Source organism: Camelus ferus, chromosome 13, assembly GCF_009834535.1.
Source record: "Camelus ferus isolate YT-003-E chromosome 13, BCGSAC_Cfer_1.0, whole genome shotgun sequence".
Lineage (NCBI taxonomy): Eukaryota > Metazoa > Chordata > Mammalia > Artiodactyla > Camelidae > Camelus > Camelus ferus.
In genome coordinates, this window is record NC_045708.1 from 5826833 (window position 1) to 5854384 (window position 27552).

The 27552-nt window shown below is 38.4% G+C and overlaps 1 protein-coding gene and 1 long non-coding RNA gene across 3 annotated transcripts in view; one reads left to right on the top strand and one right to left on the bottom strand.

The window, feature by feature from the left end:
• Positions 1–27552, bottom strand: part of RERE (arginine-glutamic acid dipeptide repeats) — a 366156-nt gene that overhangs the window by 335626 nt on the left and 2978 nt on the right. The window lies entirely within an intron of this gene.
• Positions 24240–26538, top strand: LOC116668245. The gene is made up of 3 exons (XR_004325323.1): positions 24240–24761; positions 26049–26053; positions 26529–26538. It is a non-coding gene; the product is annotated as an uncharacterized LOC116668245 (long non-coding RNA).

The window sequence follows — 27552 nt, forward strand, 5'->3', positions numbered from 1 at the left end:
TAATACTTAAATGCCCAATTTGGCTTTTAAAGCTTAATTAAGGGGGGAAAAAAGTCAGTGATTATTTACTCTTTTTCACTGAAGAAAAGTAAATAAGAATATCTTGCTGTAAACATAGCAAAATAAATTCCAAATTGTTAAGCATCCAGCATTCTTCAATATAAATCTTCTGGTCCAGGAAATGGCACAAAGATCCAAGCTGACATGGTCAACTTCCTCTTCCACAAAAAAACAAACTCCAAAAATCCTGAGAGTTCATACTACAGAGAAAGCATTAATGTGTGTGCCCATAACCACACAACCGAACTGGCCTCCGTAAGTTATGTATCAATCAGGTCAGGGGTTAAACACAACCCTTCACTGCTGTTGACTCTCAGTGCATCCACACACCAAAACACTGTAATCATTACAAACCATATTAATTTAACGACACGATGCACAATTGCATGAGGAAAACAGCAAATGTTAGAAATGTTCAATAATAATTGGACTCAGTAAATTACAGCAAATTCACATAACAGAACATTACAGTTACTAAAGATAATGCTTAAAGTACATTTATTGATACTGAATGACATAAAAACACTCATATTTTACTGAATGTGCAGTAACTGAAAGAACATATCTAATGTGACACCATTTTTATATGTATTAATATGTGCATATTAATAAAAAAATCTAGACAAGCATATCACAAATAGCTAACATTAGTTTTCTAGGATACTTTTTAGTTTCTTTTTAACCCTACTTTCTGACTTTTATACAACAAATGTCTACTATTACTTTATACAGTAAGGAAAACACAAATGCTATTAAAGCAAATTTAGAAACAGTCTATACATATGATACCAATGATACTCAAACAAAATGAGATAAAGAGAAAGGAGAATAACACAAAAGTGTCACAGAGCGTTAAAAGAACAATGGCTGTATGCACCCCCCCCCCCATTTACAAGTCCTTGACATCTGCTCATAGCCTTCCTTCTCCCTGGGTCCCACCATAACCAGGGTGATGGCAACAAGAGGATACCCATCTGACAGCCAGGTGCCTGGTTCCTAGGCATCCTCACTCCAGGGACCTCCCCTTCATTTCATAAAGCCATCCATTTACACAGCCACAACTTGCTCCATGTCTGAAACCATCAATTCAATGCATTCCATTCAGACCACAGCTCCCAGCAATCCTGAATAATCAGATACATTTGTGCAACAGAACCTTTCCTCCTTTGATCCTGTTTTCTTCCTGTCAGCCTCGTTCAAAGTTCACTTATACTTACTCTGGCTTATACTCCCTGCCACTAGGAATTTCCTATTTCCCCCTTCATTTTAATAAACTATTTAAAAACTATACCCAACTTTCTTCAATGACTTAAAGAATCAAACCAGATTATTATTCCATTATGTAGAGAAGAATCATACTCTACCTCATCCTCAAGGAGACAATCATAAAATCGCTCAAGTATTGACATGCATTTTGTCTCATGGATGGTCGAACCCTCATCTCCTGCTTTTCTTCAAAATTATTTCATTATTCCAGCGGAGCAAAACTCAAGCTTGTGAACCCCCTGTATCTAATCCTCATACCTCCTATCATAATATTCATCTATTCTCTCAATTCTTTTTAAATCTTTCCCACATCTGTATTTTCCAGCACTTAAAACCAAATACATATGGTAGGTATTCAATAAACATTGGAATGTTTGACCTCTTTCATTACTTATGCTTTGTATATATTAACTCAACTAATAGTCATAGCAATCGTACAATGTAGGTACTATTATTGTCCCTATTTTATAGATAAGGGAACTGAGGCCCAGAGAAGTTAAGTAATTACCTCATTAATATTAAAGCTACTACTGGCAGAGCTGAGATTTAAACCCAGACATCTGGCTTCTGAGTCCGTGATCTTAAACATCATGTTCCACTGCCTCTCAAACCAAAGCTAAACTTTCACTTAGCTGAGAAATCTTTCAGTTGAAAACATGGTTAATAACGTAATCACATGATTTAAGTAAACATAACATTGGTACAAGGTTTTCATACCAATTAATCCCAAAGTTCTTAGTTATCTGTTTATCATTCACAACATAATACATTCTTCCTAGTTTCACAAACCATTTCTTATATAAATTTCCTAAACTGGTTTTACTTTAAATAGCTCAGTGACTTTTTAAATTTTTTCATTCACCTGAAGTTATCAGGCCTTTCTTCCAGCAAGACTGTCACATTTTATTTTGAGTATGTAATAAACAATTTACCAAATTTTTAAAATAAGTTTTCTGCTTTCCTTCCTCTAAATACCATCAATACTTGACCTTCCCCTTAAATATGTTCTATCAACTGTTAAAATAACACCAAAGTCAAAAATTAGAACTACTTATTTTGAGTGAAGCCAATAAGCACTTCAACCTTTGAAGGAATTCTAAGTCAAGCAAGAAAGTTATCAATATTTTATCTGCTAACATTTACACTGCAACCTACTTAAAACAGTAAGTTCTATGGCTGCTTCAATTTCTGGAAGGTATTGGCTTACGTAAGAAATCCAGATTCCCTCTTCGCCCTCTTAGGAAAAACATATACTATCAAGTGTCATTGAACATGTTTCTTATGTTTTATACCATTAAAATTTAATAATGGAACTATGAAACGAAAGAAAAAAGAAGAGGGAAAAGGACCTCTCTCAGGTTCAACTTTTAGAACTTCTTGAAGGAAAATATCAGTAAAATGGGAAAATAAAACAGAAGAGAATAAATATTTTATTTTCTAGATGAAATTAAAGAAAAATACAGTTTCAGACAGGCCACTCAAAATGTCTCCTAAGTTTAAGGGAAGGTGTATGACATGGTAGAAAAGGCTTCAATGATCCAGACCTCAGTTTGAACCCCAAATCTGCTATCACTACTAGCAGTGGTGAGACCTCTTTCAATCTCCATCTCCCCACCTGGAAATCAGTAATAGCACCTCTTTTGAAGAATGGGTTATTAGAAGTAAAGAGAGAACACAATTGCTAGGTCAATTCTTCTCTCCCCAGCCCTTTCTTATACTCATCATACCAAGCAAAGAGCAAAGAACTAAATCACCTCAAGTATCAGCCATGACATAAAACTTACCTAATGTATATACTTAATAGACAAAATATCAGAGTAACTCTCATTGCAATCACCTGCACAGACTTGTCTTAAAGTCCCTCTGCTGTATTCAGCTATAGGAAGCTGCTGCTTTTCTTTCTTTCTTTCTCTTTTAAATAACATTTAGGAAACTGTTTCTTGGTGTGTAGTTTGAATGGGGTCATCTACTTTTTTTCAAGCTGAGATTTGGTTGTAACTTGTTTAAAGGAATATTTCTTTATTACTGAACACAGGCACATTTCACTTTGAGAGAAAGTTCAAACTAGGCATCTCAGAACAGACTATCACATCTAATGCCATGCACTCAAGTCATCCAGTTTTATTAAAGATGCTGCCCAGTCCTTAAGAGAATTTCTAGAAATCAAAGCAGGATGGTGTAAGGCATGAGAAATTACTAGTCATCTTTACAATCTAAAATTTGTCTTTAATAAAGATCTTAACAGTTAAATTTACAATAAACTGAATGAAAAAAATTTTAGCCATGCCAAAAATCACAAGAACTACTTATACATTTTAGCTGATTAGTGAAAAAAAGCCATTAACCAAGTTCTTTAATTATCAAAAATTGATGATACTTAAAACACTTTTAGAGGCCCCTACTTACTTTAATTTTTGATAGCACTTGTGTGAATGGAGGCAAACACTATATATTTTAATCAAAGAAAATACTGTAGAAGACTTTCTATTCTTACATAAAATTTAAAAGAAAGTTTGTTCTAACATTTACAAATGCAGTTACTGAACAGTTTTATTTTTAATATCAGAACTCACTGGTACTCTATCCTAAGGAAGTAACTGTAAATATAAGGCACATCTATTACAATATAAGCTCCATGAGAGCAGAGATTTTTTTCTATTTATTCATGACCATATCCTTAGTGCCTGTAACAGTGATACTAGATATTTATTGAATTTTTTTTAAAAAGATCCACAGTGTTACTCATGATAGAAAACATTTATGAAATCGTATGCATTCACTGTAACAATGAAAATTACACAATTGTACAGATGTGCTTATACTTTTTAAAATAACATTTTTAATGCATTAAGTTAGATATTAAGAAAACTGACTTCCAATATCAACTCGGTCACTAATTTGACTTGTGCTTTGGGGTAAACGCTGATCTGTCTGGGTTCCAGTAGCCTCATGTGAACTACCGCCCCTCCTCCTTGGCCCTCTCTGGTCCATTCCTAAGTCATGGGAGAAGAACATATCAGAGTTACCTCAGAAAGCAAAGACTGAGTGCATGATAGAGAAAAGGGATATGCAACCTGAACCAAATCAAACGGAATCTGCCTTTCCAACCAGACTGAGAGTTTTTTAGCGACATGCTCTTCAAGCCACGTAGACTCAGAACCATCCATTTTAACTCTCGGGCCCAAAAGGCATGCTTGAACCACTCTACAATAAACAGAGCCAGTAATTTAGGTCATCTGATCCAAGAGAACAATGCCACCCAGGGTACACCAAAATATCAAGCCCTACTGTCAAAGGAGCCAGAAAATAAAGTACAGGTGAAGAGGGAGCAATTTCACCTGCTGGAAATAGAGGACGTAGATCTCTGTGCCAGTCAACAACTCTTATACGGTGGAATAGGATGCTCACCAATCTGTCAGAAGAAAAGCAGCTGTTCTCAAATCCTTGGAATAAAAACTATTATAATCTTACTATGCATTATACATCACCTGGGACAAACCCATGAAGATATTTTCTATTTTATAGGCTCTTCTGATGAAAATCTCAGACTTCCCAAAAGCATCATTTGCCCTTCAACACCTACCTCCATCCCACTTCCCTCACCCAAAGGCCACACACTCTGTTAGTACCCACAACTGAAGAATCACGTGCACAGTGCAATGGTTCAGAGCACAGACTCTGCAGCCAGACTGCCTGGGTTCAAAACTCAGCTCTGCTGGGTGACTTTGGGTAAGTTACTGAAACCTTCAGTGCCTCCACTTGGAGTAAAGATGGGAACAATAATACCTATATAGAAATGGGATTATTATAAAGATTAAATCATGTAGAACAGTGCCTGGGGAAGTACTAAGTGTAAAATAAAAAAATTTTAATGTAACTAAATGATTTGCACCAAGATCTACTACTGTAAGGAAAACTGAAGACACATTCTCATTCCTTGTGGTCTAATAACCAAACCATGCAAATCTTTAATACAAAAAACAAATCTCAAAAGAGGAAGTGAGTTGTTACTCCATGGTTTTACTGGCAACCTACAGACCAAGAAATTTTTGTTTTAGTTTAGTTTTGTTGTTTTTTGTTTTAATGGAGGTACTGAGGATTGAACCCAGGCCCTTGTGCAAGCTAAGCACAAGCTCTACCACTGAGCTGTACTCTCCCCCCAGGCTAGAAATTTCTAAACCACAGGTTCATGGAGGAAATCCAGCAACCCATTAATCCCCTGAAATTATACAAAATTTAAAGATAGTAAGATACTTCCATATTGTTATTTCTCCTAACTTTAAAAAAAAAATTTGTCTTCACTAAATTTCTACTGCCTGCAAATACTCTCCCAAAAGATACTATATTGATTCTCTCAAATTCCTTCATTCTCTCTTAAACCCACTCCAAAAAGGCTCTTGACTCAAACATTGAACTGAAACTAATTCTGTGACGGTCACCTGACCTCCACGTTGCTAAATCCAGTGATCAATTCTCAGTCCTAATCTGACCTGATTCAGCAATTTTTTCCCCTGCGTTTATCTCCCCTCCCCCACCCCCCACCTCGTGCTTGATGTATTTTCCTCGCTTGGCTTCCAGAATGCCATCTACTATCATCTACAGTCTCTTGGTTTTCCACTTTTGTTGAGCTCTTCTCAGCAATTTTTGTTGATAATTGTTCTCAGTACAGCCTCCTCATTTCAGTTCCTGACAAATACAACTTCCTACCTGCTCAGTCTCAAAACCCTGCAGTCATTCTTGATGCCTCTCTCTCACTCCTACTTACATCGATATTCATCAGAAATACTCTTGCTCTACCTCCAAAATACATCTGGAACCCAAACACTTCTCATCCCCTCACTATTGCTACTTTGGTCTGAGCCTCCATCATTTCTCATATGAATTATTATTATAATAGCTTCCTACCTGTCTCCTTACTTCTACCTTTTTGCCCCAGTCTCCTGTTAATGCAACAGTCAGCATGATCCTTTCAGAACACAAATCATGTCATTTCTCTGTTCAAACCTTCCAATGCCTTCCCACTTCAGTTTAAGCCAAGGTCCTTTATAGGACCCCAGAGGCACCAGAGATCTACTTGCCCCCACCTCATTACCAGTACATACTACATTTTATCATAGGAGTCTATCTTAGGAAGTCAATAAAGATGAATGGCAGTCCCCAAAAAGTCAAGTCCAAGTCCTAACCACCAGTTCTTGTGAATTCAACCTGATTTGGAAAAATAGTCTTTGCAGATGTAATCAAGTTAGGAGGTCAAGATGAGATCATCCTGGATTTAGGGTGGGCCCTAAATCCGATAACAGGCAGAAGGAGATGAGACAGAGGAGTAAAGACAGTTTGGAGTGATGAGTCTCTAAGCCAAGGGATGCTGGCAGCTGCCACAAGCTAGGAGAGAAGCATGGTACTACCTCAGAGCCTCAAGAAGGAACCAACTCTGCCAACACTTGAAGTCAGACTTCTGGCCTCCCGAACTACGACAGAATCCAGTTCTGTTTTAAGTCACCCAGTCCGTGGTACTTTGTTACAGCAGCCCCAGGAAACTAACACACCACCCTAACCCCTGCTGTCCTGCTCCAACCACACCATCTTCCTTGCTCCCACCTCTGTGCTAGCCTTTCCCCCTCTGTCTGGAAAGCTCAAACCCCAGAACTCCGAATGGCTAACTTGAGCACCATCTTTTATCTTTTGTTCAAATAGCACCCTCTCTATCAGGCCTATCCTGACTCCTCTATTTAAACTGCAACAACCACCATCCTTCCCACCCACATTCTATCTTTCCCACAGCACTTATCACTTTCTTATACGATGCATAATGTTCTTACTTATTATGCTTCTTGCTTGCTGACTCCACTAGAATATAAGCTCCACAAGGGCAAGGTTTTTGGGGGATTTAGGTTTTTTCTATTGTGTTCATTGACGTATCTTAAACGTCTATGTCTGGTAGACAGCCGCCATTTGATAAACATGCTGAATAAATTTGTTGAATAAACATGTGCATGTCTTTTTCTGGAAAGGGAGTCCACAGTTTTACTCAAGTGAATAAAGTGATCTGCTACCCACAAAAAAGTTTCTAAATCTTTGTTCTATATCTGTAAGTGGCTAAGAAAAAGAGGATCCTAAAATTCTCAAAAGACTCCAACCCTTAAAAAGAGCAAACAAAAGCCAATAAACACTCACTACCATGACTTAATATCTTGCATCTTGCAAACAGCAGATGTCCTAGGTTTAAATTCCATACTCCAAAAACCAAATTATGTTTAAAAAAAGAAAGAAAAGACACCCCACTTCAATTTAGTGGCTTGAGAAGTAGCTTCACCCACTTTTCACAGGACCTGCTACACTAAGGGGTGTCCCTGGGCTAAGCTATCATCTCTCTATAGCTAAAGCAATAAAGAACAACAGCTATCAGTGTGAAGCATTCACATAAGCCAATGTAATTTCACAAATCTCAAGAACATTGTCAAACACTTTTCTCTACCTGGCTAAAATCCTATGCAAAATAGAGGAAGAGAACCAAAGCAAACTGTAACTTGTTTAGCATCTATCAATACCATGGAGTAAACAAATGTTTACTCAAAATACATCATTATTTATAAGGCCTTGAGAAACTGTTGTAGAATGGATGTCATTTACATCCACAGCTTCAGCATGAACCATAAAGCATAACAAGAGAGCAGTCAAGCACAGCAAAACCTGTTGATGGATTTTGATAACAGCAGAAAGGCACCCACTGCATTCCTTACCCTTGCTGCAGCATATTTCACAGTTAATACTAAACAGGTCTAGTTGAACACAATCACACTAAGCACTAGAGTTCAGTATATAACTTACTCAAACGTACACTCTTCAGACATACCTTTTCTATTAAATGGCCATTAAAGATGAAAACTCGCACAATTGCTCTTGTGGAATCTTTCTTACTCCATCGGCAAATGGACTAACAATGCAATCAAGTCCCAGCCCTCACCTTTCCTGGTTCCTTTCCCCACTTCACCAGTTTAGTAAATTCAAGGATACAAAATCTACCAAATTCTCTGAAGAAAAAGGCATTTTGAACACTACTCACGCATATTCAACAAGAGGTTTGCCTTAATTTTTTAACTAGTGGTAAAACTTTCATCTCTCAGGACACAGCACTTCACCAAATCCCAAACTTGAACACTCTCATCACCTCCAGCAGCCCCAACCTATCCAAGCCTCCATTATGTCTGTCCTAGATTCCCGCAACAGCCTCCTCACCAGTCTCCACTTCCTCTCTGACTGGCAACAGTCTTTTACACAGCAGGCAGAGGGATCATTTTAAAAGAGAAATCACCTTCTGTCACACACCTGATCAAAATCTTCTATTGGCATCTCAGTATATTTAAAGTAAAAAATCTTACCATGGTCTACAGGGCACTGAGCGACCCAGCCCCTGCCTCTCCCTCCGACCCCACCTCCTACCACTCTCCAGAGCTGTTCAGCCGTTCCTTAACCACATAAGCAGGTTCCCAACCCCAGGACTTTTGCACTTAGTGTTCCCTCTGCCTGGAATGTTCTACCCCCAAATCTCTGCATGGTTCCTGTTCAAGGCCTTGCTCAAATGTCACCTCTATCTTATGTCTGTAAGTCCCCTACTTAAAACAGTAGCTCCCATACACCTCATCAGAGTCTCTCCCCTGTCTAAGCAACACAGTTGCTTCACTTTATACTTTGTTTAATTTGAATAAGAATCAAAGTATATTTTCCTGGTCCAAAATGAAATCTAGGCAAAAACAAAAGCTATTTTATAGGCCACTCCCTATGAAGTTACACACAATATGTACATAAACATATATGAGACTTTTTAAAAATAATTCTGTGCTTTGTATATGGTGTTCCTTCATTATTTTTAGTTTAAAAGTATTAAAAATAAGTGCTGTATGTACAAGAAAGTTTATGGTAGCAGTACCAGATATAGTAGGAAAAGAGTAATAGAAATAACCTAAATGCCCAACAACGCATGTATTCTTAAGGAATACATACATTTAAAAATAATACAATCAAATAAATAATAATAATGAGCATATAAAAACAGAAAAATGTTTAGGATTTTTTTTAAATTAATTACTACGACAAAAATTCAACCATTACATTGCTCAAATATTTACCAACCATGTGTCTTGGCCTGGCCTGCCCTGGCAGAATAGGACGGCCCAAGCTCTCAGAGCTTGGGGGTGGCAGAGGCTGAGCAGGCAGTGACAGTGCAGTGCAATCGGGGATGTCCTGGGCAGGACAGGCACACGGGAAAGAGAAGCTGGGGACAGCCCTGGCTGAGGAAAGGCTGGCAGATGAGATGATACCTAAATTAAGTCCTGAAGAAACAGGAGGTAGCAAAACTGGAAGGCAAGGGAAAGAGGTATGAAACAGAGTGGGTGTCTGGGGTGAGAGGCAAAAGAAGAGATGAACGTGAAAAATCATAAACTATGATTTACGGCATTTTTAGAAAACTAAAATAACTTCTGTATTTGGTAGTAGGATGTTTGGTAAATTTTTTATGAAATATGATATTAAATAAAAGCCAACAGTGATTCTTCACCAACCACTTAGACTTCTAAAAGCCTATTTAGTCCTGTTGAGACAGGAGGGAACCGGACAGGGCACAGCCATCCAAGGAATGACACAGCAATGCACACCAAGGTGGTGGAAGATCCAACTCCCAGCAGGTCTTGAGGCCCAAGATGGCAGGAGATTTGACTTCCAGAAGACCTTGAACTTCATTATACACTGAATATTAGCATGGTGGATGGCACTCCCACAGGCACTATGACAGTTTTAAGGCTGACCACAAAACGTCAAAGTAGGCAGTGGCCCAATCCCTGGCAATCCCCACCCCTTCCCCAAAGTAGTTGGAATAATCCTCCCTCTGGCTAGCATATGAAGTTACTGAGCCCACATAAAAACTAACAACCTCCCCACATCTGTGGCCACTCTCCTTTCTGAGTGAGATGGACCCTGTCCATAGAGTGTGTGTCTACTTTTACTTTAAACTGAGCACCCAACCCCTACACCACGTGACCTTTCCCTTGTCTTCTGGAACGGCCTGCACTCTGTCTATGGAGTGTGCATCTCTCTGAATAAATCTACCTTTACTCACCGATGGCTCACTCTTGAATTCTTTCCTGCACAAAGCCAAGGACCTACACTTGGCGGGGCACATCCCAGGGACTCAACTGAGACCTGGGACACGGCCATCCTCTCATCCCACGTTCTTTTTCTTGTATCACTGTGCTTATTTTTTTATTTCTCTTTTCCCCAGTCTGTCCTACCATGTGAACAAACACTGAGTAGGGACAGGAAGCAGTTTTAACACAGCACACAAGAGCACATACACATCTTTCCCAGGAGTGGCAATGCACCTCCTATCACCACATTACAAGTTTGGGGCCAAAAGTACTCAGAGAGGCCTCCAGTCTCTGGCTACCTTGCTACTTTCTCTCCCCCCATACCTGTCAGGTGCCAATGGGAATTCTGTGCATTTTAAGCCTCTATCATTTGGTCCACCTAACTTACCCCACCCTGTTCCTCCCCACAGGTTCTCTACTCCAAGCAGGCTCTCCTTCTTTGACCCTGTACACACCATCCTCATTCCTGCCTCAGGCTGACCCTGCCTGGACTGCTCTAACCTGCTCTCCCAGTTCCTATTCAAACAACACTCATACTTCAAGGCCCCACTCTTAGCTTCTCAATGGATCTTTAGTCGATTTCTTTAACCTATAATAATCTCTAGTTAGCCTGAATTTAAGCTACATTTGTTATGCTATATAATAAGTAGTTCCACTTTTGTTCTGGAAATCCCTAAATGCTGTATTCTTACAAGACAAGATAATAACTTTTACTTCTTTTACATCCCACTTACAACAGTATTAAACTTGGAAAATACACATCCAATACCAGTTGGCTGGCTGGTGGAAGGCTAAGCCAGGCAGAATTCAGTGCCAGCTGCTTCTCTCTGGAACTACAGGCTTAAGCGCCATGATTAGGACTGGATTTACATGCCCCGCTGGCACACGAAACAGATTTATTTTTGTTTATTTATCAATTTATTTATTTACTCCTAATGCTGGCAAACATCACCATAGTGCAAGCCTCCCCAGCACCTTCCACATAATCTAGCAAATAATAAATAATGGTATAAATATAAAATAAATCTATTTGGTGAACGAATGAATAGATTTAATGCCAGTAAGAGAAATATGGATGTAATAGGTATGACTAATAGCTTAATGTTTAATTAATAAAGCCCCAAAGTGATCCCTGTGTCATTTATTAAAATGCTAATAAATTTATTTTTAAACAATGCTTCACAGCCTCCACACAGAAATATCTTAGTTTTTCTGAAAACTTTTTACAGAAGGAAAAAAAAGTCAGGTTTCACTTCTTATTTAGGGAGGAAGAAAAGTTGGCAGGAGAAAATGAGTTGAAAAACTAAACATTGTGCCCCCACCACTCAAAGAGGAAGACATGTAAATCAGATCAGCACCTAATTTCCTTGTAGTATGTTTTCAACCAAGTAAGTGTGCAAGTTCCTAAGGCAGAAGAGAAGGTCAAGGGGCAATGGTAAGTCCTCCTGCTATAGGACTCCTTTTTCTTTACTTAAAAAGAACTCCCCCTCAAAAAAAAGAGGGTTGAGGAAAAATGAACAAAATTATTTTCATTTAAGCTCTGAGAGAATGCTCTTAAATGTAAACAAACATATAGATGGGTATTTCAGGCTCAGGACAATACAGGATTAGGGTCCCCAATCTCCTCCAGGAAAAAATGTACCTTCTACTTCTTGAAAAAGTTAGTGACAAGGAAAACCTCATCCCAGTTACACCAGGCCACACATCCACAATAAATGTAGCTGCCTGAAGGGGCTGAAAATCTTTACTGTTGACAAACAGTACAGATGTCTTCTGTTTTCTCCATTAAGTGCTACATAAATGTCCAAGGTGTACCTAAGCTTCTCACTCTGGGCTGTCAGAACACGTTTCTGCTTCTACTATAGTGCTCTTCAGACTGTATTTTAGTGATTTTTTTTTAATTCATATCTGTTCCCTCCTTTTGGTCATGAACTTTGTGAGAACAGGGACACATCTTACTCGTCTTTGAGCTTCCAGGCCTAGAACCGTGCCCTGCAAGAGACACACAAAAACACTACTGCCAACAAGCCCAACTCAGATGCTCCCTCACCAAAAGGAGACTTAGCTAAGAGCAGCCTCCTAGAAGTTACGGCCTGAAATTATACATCATTTCGATAATAACTGCTGCTTCACTTATTAATCATCTTGTCTATCCTTTCAGAAAAACAAGACTGAGCTTTCCTTTTTTTGTGATTAGTATAGGTACATGGAAAGTATGATTCTTCCAAATTTTTTTTTTCAAATTAAACACATCCATAGGAATCAAAGAAGAAAAGGGAGCACACTGTGTTTAAGAAAAAGACACTGGTTTCAAATCTGTAATTCTCTAAAAATCAAGAAGAACAGAAAATATGAGGAAAAAAACTTTGTCAGAAACGATTTGAGGACAAGTAAAGTACATCATCACTATAAGCTGAGAATAATTCTCTCCCAGAACTTATCAACAGAAAAGGTGAAGCCTCACAGGAAAAGATAAACCAGAAGGGCGCCTTCCTCACTTAATAAAGTCCAAGTTATATCTTTTCATAACCCATTTATAACTGGAAAGAATACCAAGTTGTAGAACTTTTTCTATGCATCTAAAAATAAACATCAGTTCAGTAATTCACAGCAGAAACCAGGTAATCACAAGCACTGACAGGTTCCCCTCATCCCTGGGTACACGCTGAACTATTTGTCTGGTTAATTTCACAGTCTTCTGTTATTCTTAGAGATTCTTTCTCTATAGCATCCACTAAAACAGAGAAACTCAAATACTGACCTCTAATACAACATAACACAAACAACAGGTCTTCTGTCCAAATTACATCAAATGGCCACAGCTCCTTTTTCAGTAACACCATGAACAGGAGGCTAAAGCCCTCCACAAAGCGTCTCTGTAAGTGGTCCTGCAGTCATTGTGACACGGTGCACATGCAGTTACTGCTAGACACTCACCTCCTAAAAGAAAACAGATGACTGTCACCATATCTAAAGTGAAATCAAACCTCAAACATGCAGCTATGCCTATTTATCATCACTAGAATTTTCTAAACTAAAGAGGTGTCACAGATGAGCTCAAAATAGGTCAGCCTCCTCCTCCTCCTTGATGCTTTAGCAACACTCAATTCTCTAACACCTTCTCCAGAGTTTGGATGCTTTTTAGTGGTGTCTTACACCTAGCATTTTCTCTCAGTTTTAAGAAGGTTTAAAGATACCACGAAGCAGTGGTCTGTTTTTATACTGGGAGTTTAAAGTGAATCATTTCTGAGCAATGCACCGACAGGGATGAGACCCACCTTGATGACAGCAGAATCAGAGGCATAAATTTCCGAGGATCATGAATCACCTAGAGCAAGCATATCAACAGCATGTAGTACTCTGCAACATGCTGCAACCTTAACATGTCTCCATCCTCTACAGTCCTTCCATATCCTCAGAAGATGCCTTGGATTTCAAAGCCAGCCCCACACAGCAAGGATGGCAATCGGCATCCTGGAAAATTGCAAGAAGGCAGGCAAGACTCAAGCAAAATGGACTCTGGGAATGCAAGAAATTTGTCAGCACCTGTATCCTAATAAGGGAGTGATAAAAATATGGCCACATCCTACAGAATTTGATTTTTAAGGGGAGAAATTACTCCAAACATCCAAACCAAATGAGAAAACAAATTAAGCATTTAACCCGACAACTCTCTCCTGATTCAGGACAGTTTGGGGCTATTTTAAAGGGGGAAGAAAAAAGATTCATGTTAACTGTTTCAATTACAAGTTAATCTTTGACTCCCAGAAAGTAAAAAAAAGCTTCAAAGTTTCCTTTCAAAGCAATTAGACTGGAATAAGCAACTTCAGAAAGAAAAACAGCCTCTGAAATCACTTCAGGGGCTACAAGCTAACTCTAGGTTTCTCTATATCTTAATATTAAAACTTCCTGGGCCTGTGATTGAGGTGGCAGGAAAACCTGCTACCTGCTGTTATTCCTAACTCAAACAACAACCTATTGATGTCATCTGCATTGTATTTTTCCACTAAATATATATATATATATATATATTTACAGATTCCTGGGATTTTAAAATTGCTGAATTGGTTAAAAGAGAAGAAAAAGGCAATGTATTATCCTTTCATGAAATGCCTTTTTGATGTCTCTTGTCATATAATGATAACAAAAGTTTTATTTTAGGACAAAATACCTAAGTTCTCTACTACAGCTAAACACTAATTGAGCACTCAGTAGTACCTGCATAAAATTATTCGGAACAAATACATCAGCATGCAGTGTTTGTGTAACAAATACATCAAGAAAACAGTGGATTTCCCTAGAAGTAATATGATGGAGGCTAAATACTCCAAGATTAAGTAAGGGTTGTGGGTTGCAATAGCCTAGCTCCTGACAAAGAAAAAGATAACTAAATTACTTCAGATGTGTGCAGTTTATACTGTCAATTAATTTCCATATCTATTTTTTCATTTCAGCTTATGGACTGCAGTCCTCATTTGACAACCAAGGAAGCAGTGCAGTTCATCACATCTCAAGCCCACAAGCAGGTGGAATCAGACTCCAGGTCTTCTCATCCTAACTAATCAAACTTATTTATAATGATCTTTGGCTGTCAGAGTGCAGGACATTTTGGTGAAGCAAGAAAAAACATGAATTGCACAGCACATACACAGTGTGTTTAAAAAACCCAGTTATTCTCTCCTGTCAAGCCAACATCACATCTCTTAGCAAAACATTGTTTCTAGAGTTAGAAACACTGTTCCTCCATGGGTCACCCAGTTCTCATATCTCACCTTGACCCAAATGCACACAGCACTCAAGAATTTTATTTTGGTATTTTTTTTTTAGGACAATGCTTCTAAGCCAGGAAACATCCCTTAAGTGGAAATGCAAACAGCCATAAACTAAGCTAAATGCTATATTCAAGCCACATTAGTCTTATCCTAACTAATCACGCTAGTGACTCAAGTGTCAGCGCCATCTTCAATCTCCCTACGAAGAGCTAAAGGAAAAGAAAGTCTAATCAAAAGCCCAAGACAAAATCCCACTTTAGTCAAAGCTACAAGCCAAAGGCCAAGGGGCTTTTGTGTAGGAAAAAACCTAAAACATTAAAAAACTCGTAAGAACAGAAGACATGTCAAGGGAGAAAAAGAGCAGACATTTTAATTGAAAGGCCTAAAACCAAACCAATCAAAAATAACTTTCCAAACAGAAGAAGTATAAAAAGATGGAAAAACAACAGAAAAATAAGGGGGTTAAAATGCAAAGAATCACAGTTTTAAGATAATTTTACTAAGAAGAAGAACAGGGAAATATACATTTAAAGTATTACTTTATAAAATCGAAAGAGTGATAACTTAGGTCTGTCAAAATCAATAGAAAACCATCTATTATGAGCCTCCATCAACATCTTTTCCCAAGTGGAACAACCGTACAGACGTGGCCAGTAGTAAGAGTCCCTGGACAGGAGCTGCCTGGGACCCTACTAGATGGGAACCAATGCTAGAAGACAGAAAGATTTAAATTAAAAAAATCAATCTAACACGTTAACAGTATGCTTTTCTCTACACGAAAATATCTGCGAAGCATAACAGAAACACAGGCCAGATCATCACTGTACTTAAAGTGAAGCAATGTAATCATCACACACTCTCTCTCTCTCTCTCATACATACACACACACACACACACACACACACACACACACACACACGCACCAGTAGATACTAAGAAATCTCTAAGGTAAAAAATGACCATAGTAACTACAAAGGAGTTGAATTACCCATGTAAAAATAAAAAAACTGACTTACTAATTTTAAACACTTACCATATTTTTAAATCCTTTTACCTCAGAAGCCTTTTTCACTTCAGATTCCGTATTTTTAAAATTTTCAGAAAAAAATCAAAAAGTTTGTATCACCTCTAGCAGTTGGAAATCAGTTTCAACTACAAGTTATTTGAAAGAAATCACTCCCCATCCAGTACTAAAGCAGTGAGATTCCAAAGCAGTTGTCATGCATAATTCCATTTCAGAACCCAGCCAGCCAGACTGCACTCTCAGGTAAGAGAGGCCTATAAGCTGGAAAAATAACAAGAAAAGTTGCATTTCCCATTTCATTTGGCCTAATGTGGTAATGAGCTTGGAAAGAAAGGGAGAACCTCAAGTTTAGCTTAATAGCTAATTATCTACTACAAATAATAAAGCAATAGTAGGCATTCAGTTATAAAATAAATGACTAAAACCCACAAATTGTACACTTTAAAAGGGTAACTTTTATAGTATGTGAATTGTATCTCAATAAAGCTGTTACTTTTTAAAATAAATAAATGGTACTTGGAAAGAACTGCTCCATATAACATAAACCACATGGCCCTATTACTGAGAGACCACAAAAATGTGTATTTTAAAATTTTGATATATAAAAAGATCATCAACTTCACTCATGGTCAAAGATGCAAACTAAAATAAGATACCGCACATCTTGCAAAGATCAAGAACTTTCATAATATCCAGGGTTGTCCGGGAGATAAGGAAATCTGAACCCTAAAATACTCCTTGTGTACATCGGCACATCCTGGAGGGCAAGTTATTAACAGCTTTCAAAATTAAAAATGCACATACCTATTGCTGCAGCAATTCCACTTCTAAGAATTTATCCTACAGATATATCTATATAATTGTACATGCACAAGGATTAAAAAAAAAATCAGAACCCATTTAAGTGTTCATCACCTGTCAAGTATGCATCTACACAACATCCGCTATGCAGTTTAAAAGAAAGACTTAAGGTATAATTAAAACTGACTTGAAAAATATGTGCTTGAAATATTACATAAAAAAGCACAATTCAAGATAGTATTACAGCAGGTACATACATGCTTATTTATATATGCACAGAAAATGTCTAGAAGAACATTGGGGGAGTGGGTGCTACTCTTTTTGAACTGTATGAATCAATTACAATGAGCATATGTTAATTTTATAATTGCAACTTGATTTTAATCTGAAAGCTTCAGGGTCTCACACAGTCTCACCCTGGTGTTAAATCTCCCCAGGCTATGACCCCTAACCTGTCTTTCCAGTGCTCTACGGTTCCAGCTTCAAATATAAATAATCTGAGTTGAAAGAACTATGTCTGCCTGCATCTGCTACAGAACATTTTAAAAGAATTTTTTAAAGTGAATTGAAACACAATTTAATAATTCTCATCATAGAAGCAGCAAAAGTACTCACCATTTCCAATGTTTTAGCCTCTGTGCCTTTGCTCCATGCAGTTTCCTGCCTGAAATCCTCTTAGCTATTTATCACATGTCCAAATCCTGCCGATCCTTCAAAACACAGGTTAAACACCTCCTCCTCCATCAAATCTTCCCTAATGCCCCCAGCCAGAGCTAATTCTCATTCTTAAACCACAGTACCATCATCTCTTGAGGCACTTTCTTCTACCTAGTACTCAACTCTGTACATGTCATTCCTATTAGTGAGAAATTCTTCAAAGGCACACAGTGTCTAGGTCCTTGTGTATGCCCCACTTCATACGTAAATTAAGCTGATATTTCACTAAAGCACACAATAAAAAGAGAATGACAAGAATCTAAAAATAAAAAGCACATATTTTTCTTATGCATTTGTTTTAATTAGGTAATATTTACATATGACAAACAATAAGAGCATGAAGGTAAGGAGCCCTCTCCACCTCCCCCATATGCCTCCCTAAAAGGCAATCACTATGATCAGTTTCCTTCACAGGGTTTTAAGAAGTGCTGGAACAATATAACTTTTTAACATATTCATAATGTGGGTCTAACTTGACAAATTATCTGCAAATGGCATTTTAAGGTAAATTTATGACAATTATACAATTGTACACTGTGTAATTGTATGCTGGGGCAAATAAAACATGACAACCAACAGACAGAAAGATAAACTGTGTCCTATGACTTAACAAAACTAAGTTTATCCTGACTGTGAGAAGAAAAGTCATTGTTCATTATCAAGAAACTTACAGATTCATTCAAGCATATCTATAAACCAAGTTATCAGAGTTTTTTTCATAGTACAAAAACTGCTTAAGGACTCCATAAAGCCTCTAAAATTCACACTAAGCTATTGAAAAAGGTGCTAAGCCATTATAAATAAAATCTTAAAGAAAAATGTAATGTTTTGTAAAGCTATATATCTCAAGGAATATTAATAAAGTATTATTAAAAGCATTTTTCATATCATATTAATAGTAACAAAATAGTAAGAATTAAATGTTTCTAAGAGATCTTTTTTTTTTTCCCTTTAGTTTTTTAATGGTGGTACTGGGATTGAATCCAGGAACCTGTGTATGCTAAGCATGTGCTCTACCACAGAGCTATACCCACCCCGCCTCTAAGAGGTCTTTAATCATGTTTTGTGTATAAAAACACAGGAAATTTCAGTAATTATTCCTACTATAATGGATGCTATGAAAATAAAAAAACATGCAGGGCAGATTATACTACTAAGATTAGAATGTTCAAATCAAAAGTCAGTTCGTCTTGTTAGAAAATTTACCTAGCAATAAAAATCTGAAAGCATCATTGATAGATCAAAATAAGTTTTAGTAAAAATTCTACACTGAATACTGAACTCATTATAGTAGTATGATATTCTTATAAATAATACTAAATATCGAACTACCAAATGTGTTAGTTAATACCACATTATCCACTGGGATTTATGGCACAGATTGACAGCTGTCCTGCAATCATTCCTTCCTCCAAAGTAACAGAACCTCTGGTTTTTGACCAGGCACACAGCCATCTCCAACAAAGACAACACTTTCCAGTTTCCCTTGCAGCTATCTGGGGCCCTGTGATTTGGTTATAATTAAAGGACAAAGCAGAAGTGATGTGACTTGTAGGAAGTACCTTCACAGGATGAGGATGTGCCCAGCTTCTGCCCTTGCCTCTTTCCTACTGAGGAAAATACAGACATGAGACAGGAACTGGACAGGCTATCTTTGGCTAAATGGAAAGCTGGGTCCCCTAATGAGCATGAAAGGCTCCATACTGGCTCAGGACTGTCCATGATTTACATGAAAGAAAAGAAACTTCCATCTTGTTCAAGTCTTTCATTTTGGGTTTCTGTCACTCATTGCTGTATCTAATCCTACTTAATACCAGGCAAGACTATAAAGAAAGGATTTTATATGTATTTATTAAGTACTACTTCACTAAACAATTTCTAATACATATTTTAATCTTACTAGGATTAAAATAAAAACTCATTTTTGATGATTCAAATAACTAGGAAACTCTAAAATGTTTTTGTATACAATATATGATATACAAATGTCATTATCAAGAATTTGTCCAAAAATCACCTTCCTGAATATGCTTGGGGTCAAGAGATTAAGCCAAATCTCCTTTACTGTAGATATCAATTAACACCATACAATAAAATTATTCATTCACTCTACAAGTGAATGCCTAACTACTGATGCAAGGAGCACAGAAGGGATCAAAGCAGATGTGGCCCCTATCCTCCGGGAGTTCACCTGAGCAATGTATCTGAGGTTGCAAAATCTGAAGTCAACACTCTAGGTGCCTCTTTAGCCTCCAAGTTAACCATCCCACTCTGTTACCAAGTTCTTGTTTCAAACTGAGTATATATGATTAGGCTTCAGCTCTGCTCTGCTATACATAATCATATATAATCATACTCCTCAAAGATCACACTCCCGTCACCAAAATTAAAATCAGCACACTCCTGAAATGTCACAATGGCTATCATTTATGATGGGCCACTTTTCCAAATGGCAAATCTTATTTATCACAAGACATTTCTCCTTAATTTCACCTCAAAGATTAACCTGACCCTTAAATTTGAAAAAATACTTTGCAGCTCCCCCTAGGTCCCTGGAGCTGACCCAAAAAAGTCAGAATGTAGGGCTGCTAGACAGATAGCCAACTGTTTTTAGTTACCCCTCAGAGGCCATGAAACCAAGATCACTAGAGAGCTGAAGCTAGACCAACAAGATGCCCTGCTCCATCTCTCTCCATATCCTACCTTCCTGAACCTCTCTAAGAGGAAAGACTGTTAGTCTGATTGGGTCACAGTTCAAAACACTGTTTGGATCTGTCCTATAAGTTTGAATATTAAGTGCAGATTAAAAGTTACACACACATATATGCAAGAGTTGGCTAGCCTGCTTTTACTCATTTTCTCTCACACATGCTCTAAAAGACTAATATTCAGGTCTTCAGTAAAGTAGCCAGCCAAAGTAGTAAGATGGTGAGATTTAGGAGAAAGGGAGATCTCTTGTCTAGGCCTTAAGTTTAAGCAATACACACTCCAACCCAGTTTAGTAGACAGCTCTGTACTGGTATTTTGGCCAAAAGTCCAATTAATAATAAAATAATACTCCGAATTTCCCACTTGCCATTAGTCTACTTACATAAATCTCCTTCCTCCAGGAACATCACGAGGAAAAGGAACAGCTAAGCTATGACTGATCATTAACACCCAAACCTCACCATTACCCTATAGGTCTGTGTCATTCAGTTTATATTTAATCATGTACTGTCTGTAGCATTTCCTATTCAAGGAATAGTAAAAACTTCTCAGTCAGCAACTTAGAGAGAGAGAACGTATTTGAGCCCTCTAGAGTTGACCCACTGCTCCTAAATATCTCCCGGTTGTTGAGTGTTGCGGAAAAAGAAAGGGAACGCAGTGGAAAGCTTGAGCTATTGATGACAATGATAACAGCAATAACAATAAAAATAGGCTTTTATTGAGCACTTATTATTTCCCAGAGACATTTTAAGCACTTCATACATATTAATTATGCTAGTCCTCACGACAAACTTATGGGTACTGTTATTACCCCTACTTTACAGATGAGGAAACTGAGACACAGAAAGGTAAGTAACTTGCCTAAAATCATAGAGTTAACAGCAGAAGCCTGGGAACAGAGTCTAGAGCTCTTAACTACTTTGCTACAATAGTATAATGGCTAACAGTGGACAAATACAGATTAGTAAATTTTGAAGCTCGGTGGCCAGAATACACCCAAGGAGACAGAGGGCAACGCGAATTTGTATCTCAGGAAAGACATCAGTGCTGTATTTATAAACCTGCAGGTTGGAAGCACTAAGTGGAATGAGATCACTCTCGAACACAGTGATGAGGGAGAAGTTAATGGACAGAATCATGAGGAATACCAATATTTAAAACTGATGATCAGTAGGGTGGTAAGTATTTTTGTATATTATATGTAAAACATATAGTACATTATCTTGTATATTCTTATATAAAACATAGTATATTATAAATCAAAATATAATAGTTATACCTACTCTATGAGAACCAGAACATAATTTAGCTACCATGATTACAGGTTTATTGTGGTAGCATCAGTTTTTAATGTACTGCTGGTCATAGCTAAGTTCTTCACACTAAATCTTTAGGCAAAAACACCACCTGTAACACTGTTCCAATGGGAGAAAATAATCCGCTCTAAGATCTATCTTCAGAAATGCTTCCCAAGGAATATACAGTTGTGAAAAGAAAGACGGCCTCAACAGAGGGTCGTATTTCAGTGATTCTAAGCTGCATGACGTTTTACATTTGGACACAACTGGAACTGGGACAGGGCTCACACAGTTTAATTGGCAGCATTATTTTCTTTCTTAGTGGTACATAAAATAGTGGTGCATCTTCCTATTGACAGCATCTTAAAAACACAGTGAAGTCTTTTAGCATACATCCAATTCTACATGTGAGTATACACACTGGTGAATTAAAGGAAAGCTTTCTGCCTTCAAGGGGTTTACAATCTAATGGAAAGAATGTGTTTAACTATAAGATATAAATACAAATAATAAACATTAACACAAGATATGAAGTGATAAATGAGTGGAAGTTTAAAGAACTGAAGAAAAGGTATTTAACTGCTAAGAAATATGAGTAACCAAACCAAAAAACTTAAGGCACTGTGTCCCAAGCAGTTTTAACTGAAATAGATTAAATCTGATGTAAGAACAACAGAAAGAAAGTAGGAAGTAAATGATATTTCAACAAAAGTAGGGGGAAGAGAATAATGTGAGGTTATGGTCACGTCACTCTCCTCTAAGAACCAGCAACTCCCTGCTAGTTAAAGCAGAGCATCGCTTGAAGATAATTAATCAAAAGTGAAAATTTTTTTTAATCTCTCTCATTTGAACCTCTGTGGTGGTTTTAAAATCTACAAATTCATTGATACTCCTCCTTTCAAGAGCTTGAGCTCAATTTCCTTCTTTCTGCCTGTGCAGTGGCTTAGGAACTTGATTCTGATTTGGACTGACAGAATATGATGGGAGTGACAGAGTGTGACTTCTGAAACTAGATCATAGAAGACTTCCCCCTTGCTCTCTCTTTCCTTCTCTCTCTTTCTCTCTCTCTGCTCATTCTGGCAGAAGCCAAATGCGATGGAAGGTCATTCAGGTAAACACATGGAGGTCCACGTGGCAAGCAACTGAGGCTCCCTGCAGAGGCCTTCTGTCTACAGCCCAGTGAGCGGGCCACATGCAAGCAGTGCCTCCAGCCCAGGCAGGCCTACCGATGACTGCAGCTCCGGCTGACACCTTGAGTGCAACCTCAAGAGAGACCTGAGAGCCAGAGCCACTCAGCTAAGCCACTGCCAAGCAACTGACCGCAGAAACTGAGACGATAAATGTTCACTGCGTTGTCACCAAGTTTTGAGGTAATTTGTTAGGCAGCAATACACAACTAATACAAGCTCACAGCATTCTGTCTCTAAAGCACTCCTCCTTAGCTGCTCACAGCTAGGCACACACCACCGCCAGCACTATGCTCTTCATCCCTGCACACCTATGAGGCTTACCTCAACAAACTACATAGTTAAGTACTTGGTTTTGTTTATTATCTGTTAAAAGAGTCTTGCCAGTGCTTATCAATTGACTGCAGTTGTCCAAAAATGACGTGATTAAATCCGGAATAAGAGTATAGCTACTGGAGGGGAGGGGAGAAAAATACTGATTTGATTCATCCAACTAAAAGATGGAATGAGGAGTAACAAGTTCAACAATCAAAAACAACTCCAGAATGATGTCTGTATAAGGTGGAGAAAGCAATCACGTTGTACCCTTGGAAATACCAATGCAAAACATGCTTGAAGAAAAATAATACAGAGCAGCAAAGCATGAGGACAGTAACACTCAGAACTGACTTCATTATTAAGGAAGGAAAAAAGGACAAGCCACTTGATTAAGAAAGGATTAACTTAACACGTATTTCTCAAACTGTTCTGAAGAATATTGGTTCCCATTGAAAGGAAAAAAACAACCAAACCCCCCTTCCCAAAAAAAACAGAACAAAACACCTCTACATACCACAGGACGTTTCTAAGGCTTTAAGGTGCTTATATGCATTATAAAATTATTTCACCTCAGAACACTGAAAATACTTGCAGCATATTAGTATGTCACGAATATAGTTTGGAGAACACCAACTTGGGTAGGCAGGTAGGTGAAAAGGTAGAGTCACAGGAAATAAAAGAAGACAAATGTAATAAAACGATTTCACCTAAAAAAAGAGAGCATAACTGACTATCAGCTATGACTATGCAGCATTCTTAAAGCAAAATAAACTGTTATCAAAGCAACAACAGGTGCACCAGATGTCAGGGAAACTGAAGGTGGGAAAAATATAATAGGCTATAACAGAAGAAAAAACTTCCCTTTCCATAGGCCATGGCTCAGAATGCCTCCCACCCCACCCCTCCTCAGCTCCTGTATGTCTCGTGAGAGGCGGCATGAAGGGGTCAGCACCCACAATCTGGAAGGCAGGTAGGGGGCTGAAGAGGTGGTCTGGCCCCAAACCCGTTACCAATACTGATGATAACTTAACAACCTATCAGATCTTCTCTTTTGGGAAATGTTAACTAAATATATAAAGAGACCTTAGTGGAAGTGGACTAAGGCATAAAGCAGAAGTATCTTTAAGCCTCTGCTTTATGCCTTTGAGCAAAGGCATAAAGATAAAGAAACTAGAGATAAAACAGAGTGAATGGTAGAGGATTAGGCCGGCCAGCTGTGGCTGTTTAGTGCCTTGTGCAGGAAGGAACACCTTCCTCCAGTAAAAAAATTTAAGCTAGAGTTATTACTGTTCACCCTGAACAACCGTATGTGGCAGCCCTGCTAGAGTGTGTGGGATCGAAGCCGGATGACGCCCCTCAGTCACACCCAGTGACCCGCACAGGAGGAAGGGAGAAGGAAGGGACAGGGAAGGGAAAGAGGCGTGAGTGGGCGGGGCAACACTGGCTCTGGGGTTAATAAGAAGTATCCAGTTTAAATTCACCGGAATGATGTTTCCATGTATCAAACATGTTTTTAACTCAGCGTCCAGAGCCTACCCACCCCATGAGGGATGGAGCAAAGCTGTGCCAGTGTGGCTACCCCTCCCCAGTGTAGCCAGGTTCTGCCTGGGGAGGGAGAGGTTTCCAGAGCCTCTCCAGGCAGCTGCTCTGAATTCACACATGCTGACACATGCCCACGTTCTCCGGGCTCACACTCCCCCTGAACTGTATTCACCCCACACACATTAAATGCCACCACTACTCTACCCCACCCAAGCTCCCCATCTCCGAAAGAAGTAAGGGGGTCAGGAACAGACCTCAGAGCTGATGAACACACAGAGGCATCAATGAATGTGATCTGCTGCTGAGAGCGTGCTGGGATGGGTTCTTGCAGGAGGGGCTCTCCCATGCTGCTTCAGGACTGTCTAGAGATGTTGCATGGCCAGGTCTGTTCACAAGCTCTCCTTCGGGTTAGTCCAAGCCCATAATGTAAATACTGGACCCCTGAGTAGTGTCCTTATGCTACACACAGTCTGGACAACCATACACAGGCCTGGCACCAGGGTTTATGGGTCCACAGACTCTTCCTGCTGGGGAGGCAACGAAGTAATGTGGTCACTAAAGCCAGGGAGGGGTCCATATCCGTAACAGCATCCCCGCACCCATGCCGCCCGCCTGTCTGCACCTGGGCTGCTTCTGTGTGGCCTCTCAAGGTTTAAGTTTCTGTTCCACTTTCCCCCGATATGTGACATGACAAGGAAGACTCCCTGTTCCTTGCCCAAAACTCTTACAAATCATATGTATGACTTGTTGAAAACCAGGGCATGGCCCATAGCTTCAGCTTCTGTTGCAAAAGCCCAAGACAAACAGGCTGTAAGAATTCCTCAAATACCAAGTGACCTATGAATTAGAGGTCTTATCATTTTGTAATGTAACCATATAAGGAAATATTCCAGTTAATATGTTGCTTACAGTTGCTGACATACTGGCAACTTTTACCAAATAAAAATAACAATTTTACACGAGCACAAACAGGTCACTTTACCAAAAAGCCTCTTACACAATATTAGCAGTTCTATCTGACCCAGTTACCTAATATAGAGACACACATTACATCTTACATCGTGTGCCACACCAAGTTAGACAAACCACAATTCCAAACAAAACTACAGTCTAGTAAATATATTTAGTATTTAAGCATGTTTGAGTTATTTGTGGTCAAACGTTCATTAGAATGACTGAAGCAACCTTGGAGGGAGAGTATAGCTCAGTGGTAGAGTTCGTGCTTAGCATGCACGAGGTCCTGGGTTCAATTCCCAGCACCTCCATTAAAATGACTTGAGCAATCTTAACTATTTTCTAAAACATAATTGCTCATTTCTTCTCATTATGTAAAAAACACTAGAACACTACCAGACCAAAAACCAAGCACAAGCTAACAGGCTCACCAAAATCACACTTAAATAGGACAAGTAAAGCTACAAATTTGGAATAATTACCAAGACACTAATAAGTAACAATCACTTAAATATGATTCAAGAGGAATTCCTGGTTGTTGAAAAACCCTATGATGAACCAGAGCACATTGTTATCAGAAACTGATTCTGTAAAACAATAGTGTATTGTTTCAGGGTGTATATGTGTGTGTGTAATGAAATTCACAGCTATGTTACATTAATGACTCACTTAAACATCTGAATATTCTGCTATCTTCACCTTTAAATCAACTGCAAAAGAAGCTGCCAAAACTAGTTAAGAGAAGAGCACAAAATTCCCCTAAGAACTTGGTATATACAACTTACTTTACTACTTAAATGTTTTTCTGATTACTAAGATTTGAACAAGATGTTGAAGATTCAAAACTAATTTTAAAAGCAAGGAGTGCTTACCAAATCCATAATAATACTCAACATACTAAAAATTTTAGAAGGGCACAGGCCATGTTTGTGTGTGTGTTTTTACAGCACCTGGCAGACTTCTGTTCAGTATTTCATATAATTGTTGCAAGACTTGACAGTGATTACTGCCTCACTTTTTAAAAACTTTTTGAGTAACCAATAAGTCAAAATTGAAGAAGTAACTGGTGCGTTTATTTCTTGATTTGGATTACCTTTTTGTTGTGAATTGGTTCTCAGTTACTCTAGCTACCGTGCAACAAAACACCGGCAGAGAATATACTGGATTGAAATTACCTGACTCTGTACCTGCTGAATAAATAATACATTTGAACTGTTCACATTTCATTGTAAAAGATCTACCACTTAAGAGATGACACTCCAAGTTCTGAAAGCAAAGTGAATCAGAACTCACATTCCTAAGAGTAGCCGGTCTGGAACAGAAGATGTTTATTCTACACTGAGGCCCCTTCGCCACAGCAAGCCTCTTTAACAGTTCATTACGTTAAAACAATTGAGATGGGGTAGGATGTGCGATAATAAAAATCCCTTGAGGCATTTATCAAGCAGATTATCTCTGGAACTACACCTCGGTTTAGAAGTCTTTGAACAGGAATTTGGTTTTCTGTGTTTATCTGTACAAACTCATTTCACATGTTCTCTTGCATCTATTTTTTTAAGCCTAATCCACAGAACAAGTTATCCTATCAGACTTAATTTTATTTATGTTTATATGACTGTTGAAAACAACGCTACTGCAATGCAACATTATCACGTGTGCACAATGCTGATTTTAGCGCCTCTCCTACCCCCTACCCCTGCCTGCTCGTCCCTGTTAAGTCTCGGAGGAAAACCTCTGGGTCCGGCGCTATGATATTTCCTTTCT